Source organism: Amblyomma americanum, chromosome 5, assembly GCF_052857255.1.
Source record: "Amblyomma americanum isolate KBUSLIRL-KWMA chromosome 5, ASM5285725v1, whole genome shotgun sequence".
Classification (NCBI taxonomy): domain Eukaryota; kingdom Metazoa; phylum Arthropoda; class Arachnida; order Ixodida; family Ixodidae; genus Amblyomma; species Amblyomma americanum.
The window spans coordinates 22,998,274-23,017,237 of NC_135501.1; the positions used below are offsets into that span (position 1 = coordinate 22,998,274).

General features: G+C 45.1%; 1 non-coding gene and 2 pseudogenes across 1 annotated transcript; 1 reads left to right on the forward strand and 2 right to left on the reverse strand.

The window, feature by feature from the left end:
• Positions 1-301: 301 nt before the first annotated feature.
• LOC144133738 (uncharacterized) lies at positions 302-8,890 on the reverse strand (annotated as a pseudogene).
• A 4,105-nt stretch (positions 8,891-12,995) lies between these two features.
• LOC144133739 (uncharacterized) lies at positions 12,996-14,160 on the forward strand (annotated as a pseudogene).
• A 4,361-nt stretch (positions 14,161-18,521) lies between these two features.
• Positions 18,522-18,597, reverse strand: TRNAI-GAU (transfer RNA isoleucine (anticodon GAU)). The gene has a single exon. It is a non-coding gene; the product is annotated as a tRNA-Ile (tRNA).
• Positions 18,598-18,964: the final 367 nt, after the last annotated feature.

Genomic DNA, 18,964 nt, shown 5'->3' on the forward strand with positions numbered 1-18,964 from the left:
TTGTTGACCGCAACTCTACACCATCACTTGAGGAATATGGAAGAAGAGTATTCGGACACAGCATCATTGGTGGCGCATTCCTTGTATGTGTACGACCTCTTAACGGGAGCAGAAAATGAAGAGGGAGCCCTGAATATCTATGAAGAAGCTAGGACAATCTTCAGTGCGGCCTCTATGACACTGCACAAGTCGGCGCCGAACAACCAGACATTAAACGAACGGTTTGCGACGGATGATTGTCAAGCAAAACACTTAGGATACCCGTTGCTCGGCAAGCCAATCTGATCAACACGGAGAGGAACTAATTGAAAAATGGGACCAGGTACTCGTCTAGGGCTGGTGGGTCTACACTGATGTATTGCGAAACTTGACTTTCGTACAGGCAGGTGTGAGCATTTGACAATAGTGTATCCACTCGGTACATGCAACCAATATTTTGCCGCCTGACCTTTTGATTTATAGCAAAATCGAGAAATGCAAATTCTGTGGTCACCTTCCCAAACCCCCACTCTACTGCTTGACGTACACTGCTCATTTGTTTTGTTGAACCAGGCTTCGTGGGGCTGAAGACTGAATTCCCCAAATGGCTTGAGCAGTAAGGGTCTCAGCGGATAAGCTGGGTCCCCATATATGACAAAGCAGTGGCCTTGGGTTATCTTCTCGAGCTTCTCGTACAGGCTTGTTTTCTTGAGCATGCCTGAAATGAAATGGCAGCTTAAGCATTAAGAAATGGATACCAGATACAGGATTTGCACTTCAACAAAGCTGGAATTTCAAATGATTACCACAGAAATAATAATAACGTAAGCATCTGCACAGAATGGGAGGAGGGTGACTTGGTGGATGATACCCATTTTCGTGGCAGCAAAAACCTGCACACACTCATTATTACAAAGCCAAAATAGAGCTCAGAATTTTAACACTGAAGCAATAAAGGCCTGTTACCCATAAATCCGGTGTCGGTGTTGTGAGTGAAAAATCACGGGCATGGCTCTGGCAGGTGGGCCACCTAGATCCGTGACCTTGCGGCGTCATTGCAACGTCCTGCGAGCAGCAGCTGCAGGCCTTTAGGCCTCTCAGCCAGGCCCGGCTACAGGATAACTTAAGTTAAGAGCTGATCGCATCACCGTGTTTTTAATAACTTTTTGTCGTTTTAGGCACGTAACTTGGGCCGTTGGGCATAAAATAGATAAAATAGCCTCAGGTGGTGTGAGCTTATAAAAGTCTTGAGTTAAGATGAGGCAGGGTGAGTCATGAGTTAAAATGTGTGAGTGAGTTGAAATGAGCGAGGGCAGATAAGTAGCGAGTAGAAACGAGTGAGCCCAGGCGAGCCATTAGCCGAAATGAGTGAGCGAGCCTAGATGAGTGGTGAGTCTGAGCCCGAATGAGTTGTGAGCCTAAATGACTTTGAGTTCCCGAGTTGAGTGACCCTGAGCCTCTGTGAGTGTGAGTGAGCCCGTAGGTCGACCAAAGCTTTGTGAGTGAGTGAGCACTCGCAATTTTGCTGAGGTATGACGGTGGTACAATGGGTAGAAGCTTTCCCCGGTCTAGTGATTGGCTTCTTTTGGGTGAAATGCATGAAAAATGGGGCTTTGACCCCACCTTGAGTAGAAGAGAACACCTAGTGCCATGGCGCTGTTTGGCCACAGATGCCCTTGGTTAATAAAACCTCATGATCGTCGGTATAGAATGACCTTCTGCATATATGGCAATTAATTCATTATGCTAACGCATCACACAGTTAAGGAGGAGCTTATGTGCCCCTGCATTTTTTTCTGAAATCTCTAGCTACCCTCTGCCTGTTCATGAAAATTAATCAATGCAAGCAGTTCTTTGATTTTGCCATCATTTTACATTTTCCTGTGTATGAGAGCAGGTAACAAGTGATCGCTCGAGCTTTACTGATAACAGCACAAATGAACGACAAGTTGAGTTACATAAAAAATAGGTTTAGTGTCAGGCCATGTGACGTGGCAGAATCGGGATTCAGAAATACATAATCATTTCATACATATATTTTCAACAGTGCTGTATTGTATGAAACTGCACAGCCACTTTTCAGAGGACCACATGCATACTGACTGTGCAAAACAGTAGTCCATTCTGTGACAATTTAATTGCAGCTATGTCCATCATCACTGCAGAGAATGACCACTGACTTTCTACACTTAATGACAACACACATGTATGTTTGCAAGCACAGGTGGCATCACTGCAGCACAAAAGAGTTCAAATACACCCATCCACTTTGCTTGTCCTGTTAACGCTCTTATGCCGGGTCATTTTTTGATGAAAGTGGTCTCCGTGTGAGTAGAATGCGGTACCACATCAGTAAAGGACAACCTCCATCTCTACCGGGTGTCCCTTTTCATGGCAAATTTGAGGCTTCATGTCCGTAATTCTTACCTGGGTTGGTCTCTACCATAATGTGCTCAAGCAATTTAACAAACTCATATGAAGTAAATGCAGCTACCTGCATCATGTCTTCGGCCTCAGAAAGGCCCGTCTAGCTGGAAAATTATGCCATTGGGGCACCTCACGGCCTGATGTTTGAGTACATGGCAGCGTTTGTGCCCTGAAAAATCTTGTTGCTGCTCTGATGACGAGCGACATATTCGCCGAGCAGTTCCATCTACAAATCCCCAACAGATTGTTAGTGGGGCCCCTTTTGCGTGCACAGCCTGAAAAAAGAACAACAGACTCTTAAAGTTTCTCAATGCCATTCGATGCAAAAGGCATACACAAAACCTATAAAGCAACATAAACCATACTTTTTTCCTTCTAATATTTGTTCCTATGTCAGGATTGTTTTACAGCTGTTCAAACACAATATCAGCCATGAGGTAACGAAACATCATTCTGTAGCTAATAATGAGGCTCATTACTGGCCTATTTTATGCCAGCTTTCAAATAAAGCCGCTTGTTGCAAGATATACATGAGCCTTCGGCACTAAATACGCGGTAACGAGTTGCTCAAAACTTTGTAGGCATGCATAAATGAATTTGGTATACTGATAGTTCAACAAAGGAAGCACAGGTAACTTCTGAAGCCCAGGCTTGAACTTTGTTTATTACTCACAGGCCACCTGCACTATACTTTATCTGCGCTATAATAAGGCTTCTCATGCAGTATTTCGCGCCGGAACATGTTCACATCAAAAGAACTTTTCTTACCTGACATAACCTTTCAAGGGTGTTCAGATTGAGCCACGAATGCGTCGTCAGGTTCTCCAGCAGGTGATCAAAATGGTGCTCAATATGTGCAAACGCCGTGTTGACAACATTTGAGATCACAGATGAGTGGCAGTTAAAAAGTGCCTCTAGATCGAATAGGTGGTTTGGGTACGCCAGCCGCCGCAGTGTCATGCACGGCGCTTCACGGCCGGCCACAGTGACACGCTGGGCTCTTACAAAATCGCTGGGTATCTTGAGGCAATCAGCCAGATAACCAAAATCGGCCTTCTTAAAGCGGAAGTGCCGCTAAAAATCTGAGTCCTCCATGCGGTCAATGTTCAAGAGGCCACGCGCTGCCAGATCTCGGCGCGGCTCTGGCTCAAGGAGGGATACGTATAAATACATGTCTTCGATTTCCCTCCATGAGAGAGTCCCAAGCAAGAGGGGGTCAGTCAAAACACTGTAGCGCCATAACTTGCAGTCGTACGCTTAAATCGGCACACTCCAACCACCTAGTACTGCAACGAAAATACGAAAAAAACAAACGTCGGATAGGCCTACGGGATTGACTATGTGCTGGCTGCTAGCTACGGCTTCAGCTGGCTAGCTTCACGAGCGCATTTGCAAAGCCGTTCAGCCTATAACGTAGTATGTACTTAATAAGTAGAAATAAATATTATTGCTATCTACGCAGGATCTCACTACATATAAATTCTTCCAATACGCGCGTATTTATGCTTGCGATTATCATCACAACATAAGCTATCATCATCACTCTTTTTACGCTACGGTAACTTGATACCGGAGCGACACCACGCTAAAACGCCTTCCGTGTTTTACAACGCTAACCGGAAAGTCTGGCATCCGGTAACACGGTAAACGGTAACGTAAACACGGTAACGATATGCTATAACTCTGAGTGGACATGGGAGCAGCCTTCCCGGCACCATGCCTAACGCAACTCTGCTTTACGTTCCGCAGGTTATAATGGCCCTGGCAACGTCCTGCATGCTGGCCTCGCCGTGCTTCGTGACTTACCCCGGTTTTTCACGGTCACTGGAAATGGAAAAACCATCACCTGCGTGCGCATCGTTGGGAGGACTACCTGTCACCGGCACTTCTATCGCCTCGCCACACGTGTCGATCGGATCTGGGACGGAAGCCTGCGCGGCAGACTACTTACGCAGGCCACATCTCGACTGCAGTTTCAGTGGACATGGGAGCAGCCTTCCCGGCACCATGGCTAACGCAACTCTGCTCTTATGCCAAAAGATCGGACAACCGATTTCTCTTTCTGCTCCCATGTCCACATGTGCTGCTCGCAACCTTCAGTGAATGTGTTGATGTATCGCTTGTACTACTTTGCTCTGGAGACATTGAGACCAACCCCGGCCCGCCCAAGCCGCGCCCAGTCATTTCAAAATCAGAATCAAATGACGATCCTGAAACGTCTATATTGGCGATGCTTACAAGCATCAACGACCGGACCTTAGAATTAGCTAAAGGTCAAACCCAGATCTGCGCAGACGTTAAGATCAATAAGGACAATCAAGCATCACTGCAAAGCAAGATATTAGATGTATTCAATCGCCTTGAAGTTCTTGAATCAAAAACTAACATTCTTAATACTATCCAGCCTGAGTTAGTTTCAATTCAGGACACTACTAGTCGTCTGACATCGCACCAGGCGGTACTGCAGTCTCGTCTAGATAGCCTGGAAGACCAGTCGAGAAGGAATAATCTGATCCTGCATGGCATTCCTGATGAAAGCGAATCATAGAATGAGACTGAAAAGAAAACGCTTGCTGCGGTGTCGGAAGTACTTAACGACGATTCCACACAGCTAAGCATTGAACGTGCTCATCGTCTCGGCACTTTTTCACCCTCAAAAAATCGCCCTATTATCATCAAATTTTCCTCTTTCAAAGACAGAATGAAAGTGTTAGACCTCCGTACTAAACTAAGTGGCAAACAACTTTCCGTGTCTGAAGATTTTTCCCCCGCCACTCGTTTTGCCCGCAAAAAACTAACAGAATTCGCGAAAAAACTACCGCGATCTCCTAAGTACCGCCTGCGATATAACAAGTTGGTTGTTAATCGCAAGTGCTACATCTTTAACGCTGATACCGATACCATTGAGGAGCTGGAAGTCCAATCTTTTGTCGAAAGCGAGCAGAGCCGTCCCGCTCCCCTTGAGGTAAGCAATATTTCGGAAAGCGAAGATAACCCATAGCATGGAACGAGGGGAAGTGGTCTGGCTTTATCACCTCCTCGCACATCCGTTCTACTGGCAAACGCTAGAAGCATTCTTAATAAACGCGAATCGTTTCACTCCGCTGTCGACACGTGCGAGGCTGATATCATCGCAATAACAGAAACCTGGCTTCATCCTAACGTACACGATAATGAGATATTTGACGATTCATCCCGCTTTTCAGTTTACAGACGCGATCGCACTCAGCGACCAGGCGGTGGTGTTTTGCTTGCTATGTCGAAAACAATACAGTCCTATCACATTCCTGTACAAACTAATCTAGAATCCATTTGGGCCTGCGTAGAACTAAACCATCACAAATACGTTTTTGGTGTATGCTATCGACCTCCCAATTATCCTTCCACGTTCACATCAGAATTGCATGATGTGCTTGACCTTGTTGTTACGCGGCACCCTGCAGCGCCCATTACTTTGTTAGGCGATTTTAACTTTCCTGAGCTGACATGGTCTTCGGAAATAACTCCTAAATCATCCCCATCGTCGCAAGGCAATGAGTTCTTGAACCTTTGTTCACTCTTTTCCCTCTCTCAGCTAGTATCCCAACCAACCCGTCTATCAGACACCACTGCTAACATATTAGACTTAGTGTTGACATCCTATTCTGATCTCGTTTCAGACTTGACTTGCATGCCCGGCATAAGTGACCACTTCCTAGTCTCGTTTAATTTCTGCATTCCTTCCAATAACGCTGACAAGAAAGTCAAGCGTATCCGTGATTATAGCAGAGCTGACTTTCAGGCTGTCAACGAAGAACTATTTTCATTTCTCGATGCATTTTTAACAGATTTTGATAGCCGGGAGGCGCAGGTGAACTGGAACATTTTCGTTGCTAAGGTTAACGAACTAACGGAAAGATATATCCCCCTACGCACCATTACAACTCATAGAAATGCACTGTGGTACAACGCTCACATAAGAAGGCTTTGTAACAGGAAAAAACGCTTTTACCGAAACGCAAAAAAATGTAACTCCGTTTCTAAATGGGAAGCTTATCATGCGGCAAATACCATGTATGTATCGGCAATGAAAAACGCCAAAGATCATTTTCTACAGCACACACTGCCCAACATGCTCACAAATGATCCCAAAAAATTTTGGCGTGCCATTAATCCCAATAGAAATCATTCAATTAAATTGTTAGATGAAAACGGTTCAACTATCGCTGATACTGATTGTCCTAAAATTCTAATTGAAACATTTTGTCGCAATTTGTTCTTTCTTCCAACCTCACGTTTCCTAGAGTGGAGGACTGCCAATTCTCAATCATGGATGCAATATCCATCGAGCCCCTAGGAATAGAAAAATTAATAGAAAATCTTAAGACCTATACAAGCCCTGGAACAGATTTAATTAACGCGAAGTTCTTGAAGAGTACTAAACTTTATTCCTCAATCATCCTTTCCAAAATTTTCCAGCAGTCACTTGATACGTCAGTGCTTCCAGCGGACTGGACGATCGGGAAGGTGGTTCTGTTGCACAAGTCAGGTAGTACTAATTCCCCTCTTAATTGCCGCCCAATATCACTAACCAGCATACCATGCAAAATTTTTGAGCACATGCTATACACTAACTTAGTTACCTTTCTCGAATCTAACTCCTTGTCCACTGACGCTCAACACGGCTTTCGCAAATCATTCTCGTGCGAGACGCAGTTACTTACCTTCACGCACAAACTTCACGCTATTCTGGATCGTCGTTCATGCGCGGACTGTATCTTTCTAGACTTCTCCAAGGCTTTCGAGAAGGTTAGTCACAAACTACTTCTTTTTAAACTTAGCAAGCTAAATCTTCTCCCAAATGTTTTAGCATGGTTAGAATATTTCCTTTTTAATAGAATACAGTTTGTAATGGCTAATAACATTTGTTCTCCATTCACTTCCGTGCATTCTGGGGTCCCACAGGGGTCTGTCCTTGGGCCCCTTTTGTTCCTGATATATATTAATGACCTTCCTATTTCCGTTACCTCCCACATTCATTTATTTGCAGATGACTGTGTAATATCTCGTGAAATTAACGACCCTAACGACTCTCTTCTTTTGCAAAAAAGACATTAATGGAATTCTTGAGTGGTGTAATACGTGGTCAATGGAACTAAACAAAACCAAATGTAAAGTACTACGTGTGTCACGCATTTCTATACACCCCACCTCTTATCATCTAAATAACATCGAACTAGAACAAGTGTCTTCATACCGCTATTTAGGCGTTCCCATAGCAAGTGATGTAACTTGGTCTTTTCACATCAATTCAATGATTAACAACGCCAACCGTGCCCTCGGCTACCTTCGCCATAACTTTCTCTCTGCCCCCACTTCCTTGAAACTTCTCCTCTATAAATCTGTCGTTCGTAGTAAGCTGCGTCCATTTGGGATCCCTTCACGGGATCCCTTCAGAACTATAACCGTACCGCTAGCGTAACCTCTATGAAGAATACATTACAGTTATCATCGCTTGCTAGCCGTCAAAAGCACGCTCGCCTTTGCCTAATGCATAAAATAATGTATCATAACCCCAGACTGCACCGCGATCTTATACTTCCTCCATCATATGTTTCATCACGAGTTGATCATGCGCATAAAATCGGCATTCCTTTCTTTAAAACAAAATGCGCAGCTGAGTCTTTCCTTCCACGAACAGCAAAGGACTGGAACCACCTTCCCGGAAGTACAGCCTCCATCATCGACCATCAGCGTTTTTGTTCCGCCTTAGCTATCATTGTATAATTAGAAATCAAACGCCTTGTACTAAACTCCTGTATACAACCACTCTCCTCTTCAATGCCCTCGGGCCTTGAGGGTAGAATAAATGAAATGAAATAAATGAAATGAAATGCTTCACCATCGATACTGTAAGGGAACGTTAAGGGGTGTTTTTGCGTGTCATGCACATAAAAGATGTTTTCGATGCATTTAGTTCCATTTGCCACTCATCACACCAGAAACTAAGTTTCTCCAAATGATTGCTAAGTGTTTGCTGGTGAAAAGAGGAATATATTTTTGAATACACAATAGTATCATGTGCATAGTGTTTCATCGGAACTTCTGGGGAAAAGCCGGTGCTCATATCACTGATATATATTGAAAACAGTCAAGGCCCTATTACTGCGGCTCCCAAAAGCTGTTTGACTTGCCTAGTCAGGTGTCCATTGACAAATATAGAATCATCGGTTTGGAAACCAATGTCCTGACTGGAAAAATGGGCCTTCCTGGCTTTAGCTAATACAGCATTTCGTTTGTCACGTCGCACAAAGCGTACAATGTTCTTTACATCAGACTTGTTGGTTGGTACTCTGTGGCAAATGTCAACATCTTCCTGAGTTACGGGCTCCCCTACTTTTTCACAGATCTTCTGCACAGTGTCAAAAACGTCTCCGCTATCAGGCACACCCTTGATTTCAAGGTTATTGGCCCGTGAGTACTGTTCCAATTCTGTGATTCGCATGTGCAGTTTCTGATTTTCTGCAGCGAGTTCTTGGTTGCAGTTGCGTGTTTTGGAAAGTTCCTCACGTAGCGCCTTTATTTCTGCGGGGAGTGTGTTGACACTGTCACAAGATTCACTACAATATTCTACACTCTGTTTGAAGGAGCGAAGTTCAGCACGAATTTCCCGCTTGAAATCCTCAAGCGTCTTACTAAGCTCCTTCACGTTTGACATGACAAATAACTGATTGAAAACACTTGGACGGCTCTTTGGCAGCAGTACGCGCAACAACAGTAAGGTAAAAAAATGAAAAAAACGGCCCTCACCTGCACGAGGAAGAACTTGGATGAGTGTTGTGAAAACCGCACGCACTGCTGCCAAACTGAGGAGAGCGCGCGAAAGCGGCCCGTATATGTAGGCGCGGTCTGTGGCCTGGTAGGACACGGCGCATGCGCGGCAGCGTCGACGTTCACCAGATGATCCCAGAGGATAACGGTGCAACGATGCTCGTCGTAATCGACGCTTTAGCTTGTCAGACGCCTTTCCCAGTGCAGCTTGTAGCCTCGCAGAAGCCAACGGATCGTGCCGAAGAAAGTATGCGCTCCGCACCTGCACGTGGAAGAACTTGGATGAGTGTTGTAAAACCGCACGCACTGCTGTCAAAGTGCTGAAATACTTCGTTTCATGTCTCCTTCACTGCTCACAATTTCACCACGGAACAAATAAGACTTGGGTAAAAGGGTGAGATGTGCGGTTTGCAAAAGCACTGAGATCGTCCTGTTGCTATTCTTGGTGACTTTGAACGCGAATTTCGTCATTGCACAAGCGACTACCAACTGTTCTGGACAAAGTTGCTAGTAGTCGTTTATGGTTAAAAATGATATAATTGCAACTTAATAGAAGATGCCACTGCGGCCACGTCAACCGCGTGTGCTCTTTCTGAACACAAAAACGGCAGAGCACCTGAATTGTCATGACGTCAGGGGTTTTAAAGCAAAAATTCCACACCTGCTATGGTTTTCGAAAAAGGCTAATTATGAGCTCTGCTTTTTATGTTCTTTTATATATATATATATATATATATATATATATATATATATATATATATATATATATATATATATATATATATATATATATATATATATATATATATATATATATATATATATATATATTATGTATTATATATTTTATATATGTATTTATATAGCGCCCTTTCCGAGCGTTTTTCTCATTGAAATGTGCGACTTTTGGAAGCGGAGTGCAGGAGGTGCGACTAGGCGTGGCGAGGCATATCTAACTGGGAGAATAAAGACAGTTGGGGAACGCTTGACACTTGCGAAACCGGTTCAGAAGCAAAACTTGACGAGTTTGCCGGCCAGGCCATGAACTTTTGACTTCACGTTATTTACACCACAGAGATGTATATTCTGGAGTAGGGGCTTGTAAATCCGTGAGCTCCTTTCTGCAAATAAGGTGCAATCATGTTTACTCGCGTACAGTGGACACAGCTGCACTGATAACGCGAACATTCTGGCAGAGATATGCCTGGTCGCGAGGAGAATTGGGGAAAAAAACCGACGCTTGACAAAAGATTCGTTAGAGAACCGATGTTTCGATGACGATCCGACACATTCTGGTTTCACAAGCTTGGAGCCAAAGCCGAACGTTGGCTTCGACCGGTTCTCATGACGTCACAGTTGCAGTGCAGCAGGGGCTAAGCACGGAAAGGAAGGAGACGGTCCTTTCTCATCTTTATGTGGGCTGTTGCACTGGCATACATAGCTGCCCTCGAGTATAGCGTGAAATCGCAGGTGATTGTCAAGTGCCTCAGTGAAAGGAGGTTAATCGCTACGTCATGACAATATGTCTACGCCATTAGTCCTGTTTACATGAAACCAATAGCGGCGGGTCGATTCGGGGGTCGGGTGTAGCATGGTCAATCCAACTCAACTATTGCGTGTTTACATGAACTCGATTTTAGCGATTCGAGACCGGTTCAGCTGTAGCGACACCAAGCGTCGAGCAAGCAGTAGCAGCCTCCAAGATTGAGGCACGCCATCGCTGTATCGGAGGTGCGACTGCACACGTGAAAAGCAAGTTCGCATTTATCTCCTTCCCTTTCAATAATCCTAATTTTCGACCCAACAGCGCTTACAATCACATCGGTTCAGGGTCGAGTTGAGTCACCTACCCCTTGCGGCGGAATTGACTGGACCCGACCCGTCGACTCCCGGCTCGGCGTGCGTACCAGTACCGGTTTTAAAACCAGCAGGCGTGTGGGTTCATGTAAGCGCCGGCCGCCATCTGCTCGAGGCCCTCCTATGAGGAATATTTGCAGCTTCATTCTTGACTTGTATCGACAGCTGGGTGACTGCGCCCTTGCGCTGGGCAAGGAACAATGCTGTTGTCTCACACTGTCCTGAATAGGGAGCCCTCATCCTGTGTTTTGGCACTAACAATGCCTTATTGTGTGGCTGCCGGGAGGGCAAAGGGGGGGGGGGAGAACTTTTGGGTGTGGCCTTGCATTCCACTTCCTTTCGACACCAAGAGCTCGAGCAAAAAAGAAACGCAGAAATCCTTTCCGAATACAGCCCAAGCAAGAAAAAAGGAAAGAAAGAGCTCAGGTCAGTCCAAGTTCTGAGTAAAAACCTACGCGCACGAACACAGACAACCAAGGGGCTGGTGGTAGAGTGTAGTAGCGACAAAATATTGCCGCGAATATTTCTGACGCCAGATCGAGCCACGTCGCGCTAGTTAGATTTGTCGCGAATTTCAAATCCCCGCAGAAAATACTTACACAACTTAGAGCCTGTAAAACGCAAATACTACGCTCGATATGAATGAAAATTGCGGCTTGACAATCAAGAAAGTAAAATGGAGGAAATGTTGCGAACGAAATTCTGATATTTGGCTTAGTTTTTTCACGAGATGGCATGAAAGACTGACATCGAAAAGTGCAATTTTTCAGGATATTTTCCTGTGATTTGTAAAAAAAAAGAGATTTAAGAAACATCTGTCTGCAAAATTCCCTCCATTCATTAAAGAAGAAAACGCTGCCACAGACCTAATGAAAATCGAGCCATTTTTAGACACGCTACAGCTTCTGGAAGTTCCCATGTATTTCCTATGGACACTGTCACTGGTGAGCCCTCTTAATGACGGTGTTAAAGAAATATCTGAACTTCGGTGTCTAAACATTAATGCCGAAGCATGCTAAACAACACTTCCGAAGTAGAAGGCATTCTAACCACAGACAAACCTCATAATATAGTAATAACTGAAACCTGGTTACATAGTGGAGTCACCGACTGGGGAATAACACCCAATGGGTACAAAATTTAAAGACATGATAGAGACTTTCGTGGCGGTGGCGTTGCTATTCTTCTCAAAGAAATGCTAAATGCTACTAGGCTGCCTCATATTGCAGGAATTGAATGCGTTGTTGTAAAACTTTTTCTTAGTGAATTAAATTTAATTGTAAGAGGATTCTATCGTTCACGAAACTGCGACAACGTCTTCTTTGAAAACATTAATGAGTTATTGTGCGCCTGGAGTGAAAAGAGCGTTCCTACGCTCCTTACGGGAGACTTTAGTGTTCCATCTGGCAATTGGAATGATTTTCCTGAGTCGCTTTCAAGTGCTTCTGAGCCTTTCGTTGATACGGTAGTTCTCCACAACCTTACTCAGCTTGTCAACCCGTGTTCACTATTGTGAATACGGACACACTGTCAATTCTGGACGCTTATCTTGCAAATGCCACTGTTATTTGAAAAAACCCACAAGTTCAGGTGTTCGAAGGCTTTACTATGTAGTTAGCAGTACCTTTATGCGCTTACACAGCCTGATATTTCAGACGCTTCTTTCAGGAGGCCTCACCTGTATATTTTTTTACAATCGACCCCTTGCAGGTTACTTTTTGGTGTCATTTGAATGGCTATAGCCCTTTATAAACTTTGCAGTTTCTGTCACGCTGAACGGCTGTACAAGTTCCTTCCAAGTTCATCTAAATTAGGGAGTCTTTCAGTTACTATGCAATGATGCATAACAGGTGTTTACAGATGTGCATATTTGTTTATATGTTCTGTACACAGACTGAAGTAATTGCTCTGACTTCAATTTTATGTTTCTTTATTACATTTACTTGGAAGGTACGGTCAAGTACCCTATCAGTGCCGAAGCAGCGCCTGAGAGGACTAAACCTGGCGTGCTGGAAGGCATGGCTGAAGCAGTCAGGATAGAAGACCACGTTAAAGCGGTGAAATGGCCATCCCCGCTGATCAACCTGCTTGGGGTCAACATTTTATGGAGTTTCAGCCCGGACTACATGGACTGTGTGCTGCTTGGTGTGGCACGCCCGATTATGAAGTTGTGGCTATCAAATGTTGGCACTCCATACGAGATAGGATCGCCACAGCTACTTAAATAGATTGATAAGCGGCTGTTTCACATGAAACCTGCCCAGATCTATCCTTCTGTGGAAGATATGGAAGGCTACTAAGTGGCAGCATTGGCTACTGTACTTCTGCTTGGTCTGTTGGATGGCATCTTGCCAGCTAAATATTTTGAAAATTTCAGCTCTCTTATGAAGAGAGTATACCTCCTCCTGCAGGATGAAGTCTCAAAATGACATCACCAAGAGCACAGAGCATCTAGTACAGATTGTTGTTGGGGTACGGTTCCTGTGCTTGGTGAAGGAAATGACATCAATGTGCACTGAGTCCTGCATCTAGTAAAAAGTGTTAGTTTGCAAGGGCCACTGTGGGCACATTCTTGTTTTGGATTCAAGTCGGAAATAAGAAAACTGAAGGTTCTGACCACTTCAGCTAAAGGGGTGCCCCACAAAGTAACAAGGAGGGTCGTAATGGTCCACAAAGTCCATGCATGCAAAGATTCTGCAAGCCCTGTAGTCAGACATTTTCTGCAGTGCACTAAAACATCTAACAGAAAGCCTGTAGTCCTCGGGAAGCCAAAGACAGGTTGGGTCTATCTTGAAATTATTTGACAATCAAGTCCCCTACGAAATCGCTGGCCGTTTCCAGGAACATGACAGAGTTCGTATTTCTGGGCATGTGTTCCACAGCGAACCATACCAAAGGCCTGGAAAAACTGTCTGTAAAGCTCTGCGAATGCCCAAGAATGTGTCTGCAAGGATGCATCACATTGTGTCAGTTGAGTGCAGTGGCAAGACGAGAGTATTCATTGTGACTAAAAAATATGCTGCCTCTTCATGTTTTAGTACCACACACATTACTAGAGTTGAAAGGTGCGGTGCACAGAAGTTGTAGAAATAGATAAAAATACAAGTCCATGTCTTTTAATTGAATGCAAGGGAAGCATTTTTTTTGCAACCTTATTATACGTTTCCTGTCTTCTATGCTTCTCTTTAATGATATAATTGGGGGTTGACAATAAAACGAAGAGGTGGTTGCATATCGAGTTTAATGTTCATTAACATACACTTACATAGCACAGTACACGAGCACCTTGTGTTTCGCCTACATTGAAACATTGCTGCGACGGCTGGGTTCGAACCCATGTCCCTGGCTTGGTAGTCGAACACGCTAGCCACTGAACGACCACGGCGGGGTGAAAGCGAATATCGATGAGAAGGATGGCAAGCCAAATGTGACACATTACATTTGCTGGTGTTTACTGCTTGTTTACAAGGGATGTGCGGAGGGTTAAAAGGAGACTAAGCATATAAGGAATGCAGAAATTTTTAGTGCTTACAAAAATGCTACCTTGCTCAGTACCTTACCGAATAAATGGAAGTGCCTGCTTGAGAAATAAAACTGAAGTAAATGATATGCAGCCTTGTTTTCACCTCTGCTGCACTAACCACATAAAGGCACAAACACATGACCTGACTATCAGATTTCAGTATGACTCGTTACGGAGAGTATGCAGTTAGTCGCGTGCAGGGTATTGGGAAAGGGTGACTGAATTGCTGAGTTTTGGAGACTTCATCAAGTAAAGCAAGAACAGCTACATATGTCGCATACTTCGGATGCAGATTCACTGTAGAGGACAAAAGAATCCTAATTTTTTTGTTGAGAGTATGTTCACTTAATTATGTGCCCAATGACTGTGCGATGTACTGAGCCGCAGCAGAATTTATATCCTTCTCGACGTGCTTGCAAAGAGTAAAAAAACTTTTCATTTCGTTCTTAGCCACACCCAGTTAGGCCCAGTTGGCCCTCACTTGGGAATTTCTGCTTCTCACTTGGCCCACAAATGGAACCACATACTTCACAGTTGGTCCCCAGTTCCTACTGTTTGGCTCTCGACTTGGAATTGACGTTTCCCAGTTTGTAGTAAATTTGATTATTTGCCTCCCAGTTGGACTCCAACTGCGCTTCCAAGTGGAACCAGTTGGCTCCCAACGGGGAGTTGGACTCCAACTGGGCTTCCAAGTTGAACCAGTTGGTTTCCAACTGGGACCAGTTGGACTCCAACCGGGCTTCCAAGTCGAACCAATTGGCTTCCAACTGGAGCTTGTGGGTGTGCAACTGGTGCCAGTTTGTTTCCAACTGGGACCAGTTACTCCCAATTGAAACCAGTTACTCCTAGTTGAATTTCATGTTGAACATTTTCAAAACTATATGACTTAATTAAATCATATAGTTTTACTGCCCCTCATGTATCTCTGCTGAAAATCACCACTATGTTTTGGTGCGATCAGCCTGCGATGAGTGTTTGGGGAGCAGATTAAAAATAATGACTGGTGGTCTCCTCAGGTGTTGAAGTATTACCAAGGACCCCATACTATCGATACAAAAACTACAACCCATGTTAGATCTGCGCTGCAGGACCCTTTAATACTGCATTCAAACTACCAAGTACTACAAATGGGGTCTACCATGCTTAACTTCTACCAACAGGGTAAACCATTGCTCTGGCAGGATTCAAGAAATGCTTCAATTCACTTCTGTTGTCCATGCAGTTTTCGTTCTAATTGTATCTAAAGTGCAGAAATCTTGGTCAGTATTTTATTTGGTCGTCAGTGTTTTATTTGGTCGTACAGTATTAGAGCCTCTCTGCATTTAAAATTCCAGGGCGTGCAATCAATGTATTTCAAAAACAAAGAAAATTGTCCAAATTGTGGCAGTGCATGTAAAGGCAACATTTTTGTCCCTTTTGTTAGATATTTGGGTACCTGGCTAAAGAGAGACAAAAGAAATCTCAAGCTTGGCCTAATTTCAAAGTATATTCAAGGAGGAAACTTCAAAGTTGCGCAGCCCCAATTACATTTTTTCGGTCGGGAATCTAAAGAGAATTTTTTGCAACAAGTTTCCAAAGAAAATCTTTGGTGACATGCGTAGCGACGACCACGAAGATATTGGCGGCTTTTTGGTGCCTAAGTCGGTACTAAAATGCTCGACTTGGGCCCTCGTAAAGACTGCGAGCACTTAACACGACAGGTGCTCAGGCAAGTGTTTACCCAGCGGAGTTGGTTGGGAAGTGGCATGAAATGGAATGGGCATAAGGATGTGGAAGGAAAGCCCCAACTGGATCATTTTCAGGTGAACGCGGTGATAAGCATTCGTGCAGGTTTGCACATTGTAGAGCTTATGGTCAGAATGCGACAGATATCTTGCATGAAACTTTGGCACTATGTCCAGTGTAGTCATGCAGCTGGTTACACTGATTTAAAGCTTTTGCTTATCCCTAAGCTGAGAACTGATGTCGAATAGTCACAATTTATCAGGTAGCATAAGCTGGCGGAAGACATGAGCACAGCTATTAATCACTAACCTTTTAGAAGCATTTTGACAGGGGTGTTCTGGTATTCCGAAAACATGTAGCATGACTGGAAAGAAAAATTGGATGGACACTTAAGTTCCGCCTTTAGGGCATGACGTGATACTTAGTGGGTTATTTCTCATACATAAATCTGTCTGTCTCTACATTACATTCATAGATTCCTGGGAGCCCTCATACCACTCCTAGCGCGGTGGTGCAGTGTCACATATATGAAGGAGCCTAAATTAAATTTTAAAGGAAAGAGTTGTGAAGAAGACGACGTGGATTAACCGAAGAATAAAGAAGGGAAAGAAGAAGCATTCGGTGAGGTGGAGAGAGATAATTGGTGGAGAAGAGAAGAAGACGACGACAAGGCTTACGTGGACTAACACCGAGGCTATAAAAGGGCGAGTGAGAGGGAGGCACTGACGGGAACAGCAGAGAAGCGGAGGCTCCGGCGGGTCAGGGACACATCGGCTGGAAGAGAGCGACGCCGGCTACTGCTCCGGTGAGCTCGCGTTCTACGGCAACGCATCGTGGACCTCCTGCCGTGCCTGAGCCCGTTCCGGGGAGTCGACGGAGGGCGCTACCACCTGCTACGGCCAGGGGTATCTCCAGCGCTGTTGCCACCCATCCGGGTGGTGCCCCCAAAGCCAACAACACCGGCATCACCTCCACGGGCGCTTGGACCTGGAGCTTGTACGACGCAGCCAGCGATGCCAGCCCAGGCGCGTCGAACGCCGCCAGCGACGCCAGCCCAAGCACGTCGAACGCCGCCTCAACGCCGGATACTGGATCCATGCAACGCCGCAGCCACACCGAACCAAACGTGAGCACGAACGCCGAACGCTAGTAGTAGACGCTGATACCAGTGTGCCCGAGTCGTGTGTATTTATAGTATTTGTGTTTTGTGTTAGTTTTGTTAGTTTTGTGTTCTAGTGTGTGTGCCACGTAGGCTGTATTAAATGTGCGTATGTGTGGGTACACCCGTCGCCTAGTCCGTTCTTTTTGTCCGAGTGTTCTCCGGGGAGATCCGTGACATGCAGCGGTTAAGCGATGGGCCACTGCCCTGGAATTGAAGCTGTTGCCACCGGTAGGCTTGTGCAACCCATGTTTCGCTTCCGGACAGACCAATAATTAATTGAGCTGCCACCTGCCATGGTGGGAAGTTTGCTCACAATCCTGTGGACAGGTTGTGATGAAGCAGCAAAGTCACGTGACCTAGTTGGCCCACCTACCTCCTAGGTTGGTTCTCTGGGCATTTTTAGCGGATTTTACGCTTATGGTCAATGACGGCGACAATGCCGTCTTTCCTGCGGCCCGAGCTCCTTAACGCTATTGCGTTAAATGATGCTCGCTTGTATGGAAGCATCTTTGTTCCTCTGCCTTACCGCAGTAATATTATTAATAATAATTGGTTTTTGGGTAAAGGAAATGGCGCAGTGTCTGTCTCATATATCGTTGGACACCTGAACCGCGCCGTAAGGGAAGGCATAAACAAGGGAGTGAATGAAGAAAGGAAGAAAGAGGTGCCGTAGTGGAGGGCTCCGGAATAATTTCGACCACCTGGGGATCTTTAATGTGCACTGACATTGCACAGCGCACGGGCACCTTAGCGTTTTGCCTCCATCAAAACGCAGCCGCAGCGGTCGGTTTCGAGCCCGGGAACTTCGGATCAGTAGCCAAGCGCCCTAACCACTGAGCCACCGCGGCGGACCTTACCGCAGTATAATTGATGTTTACGCTCTGCATTAATGTATTCTGCCCCTAAACAGATGGAGTGTGTGAAAGGCTACTTGCATGGTTAGTATTTAAACGTGCCAAGAAAAGGAATAACGCAGCCATACGGCTAAAAAGGAAAGCTACTCAGCTTTCTCAGAAACTTCGTAGTAAAAGGAAAATTCGTCCTGGTCCGGGGTTCGAACCCGGGACCACCGCTTCATCAGAGCAGTCGCTCTACCAACTGAGCTAACAGGGACGGCAATCTTATGATAGGGCGAGAGCGAATAGATGAATAACTCGAAGTGGGAACTATTCTTCTTGGTAGCCGTATGGCTGCGCTTGGGTGGATGGCGATGAGCAATTACTTCCTTATTACAAATTTACTCAGCCTTGGAGGTTTCCGCAAACATTTGACCAACGCTTTTCCCACATCGAGTTACTGATCGAATCAGTCTTGCCCTAACATAAGCTTGCCGTCCCGGTTAGCTCAGTTGGTAGAGCGACTGCTCCGATGAAGCGGTGGTCCCGGGTTTGTACCCCAGACCAGGACGAATTTTTCTTTAACTAATAAGTTTCTGAGAAAGATCTTAGCTTTCGTTTGTAGCCGTTTGGCTAGGCTTGGGT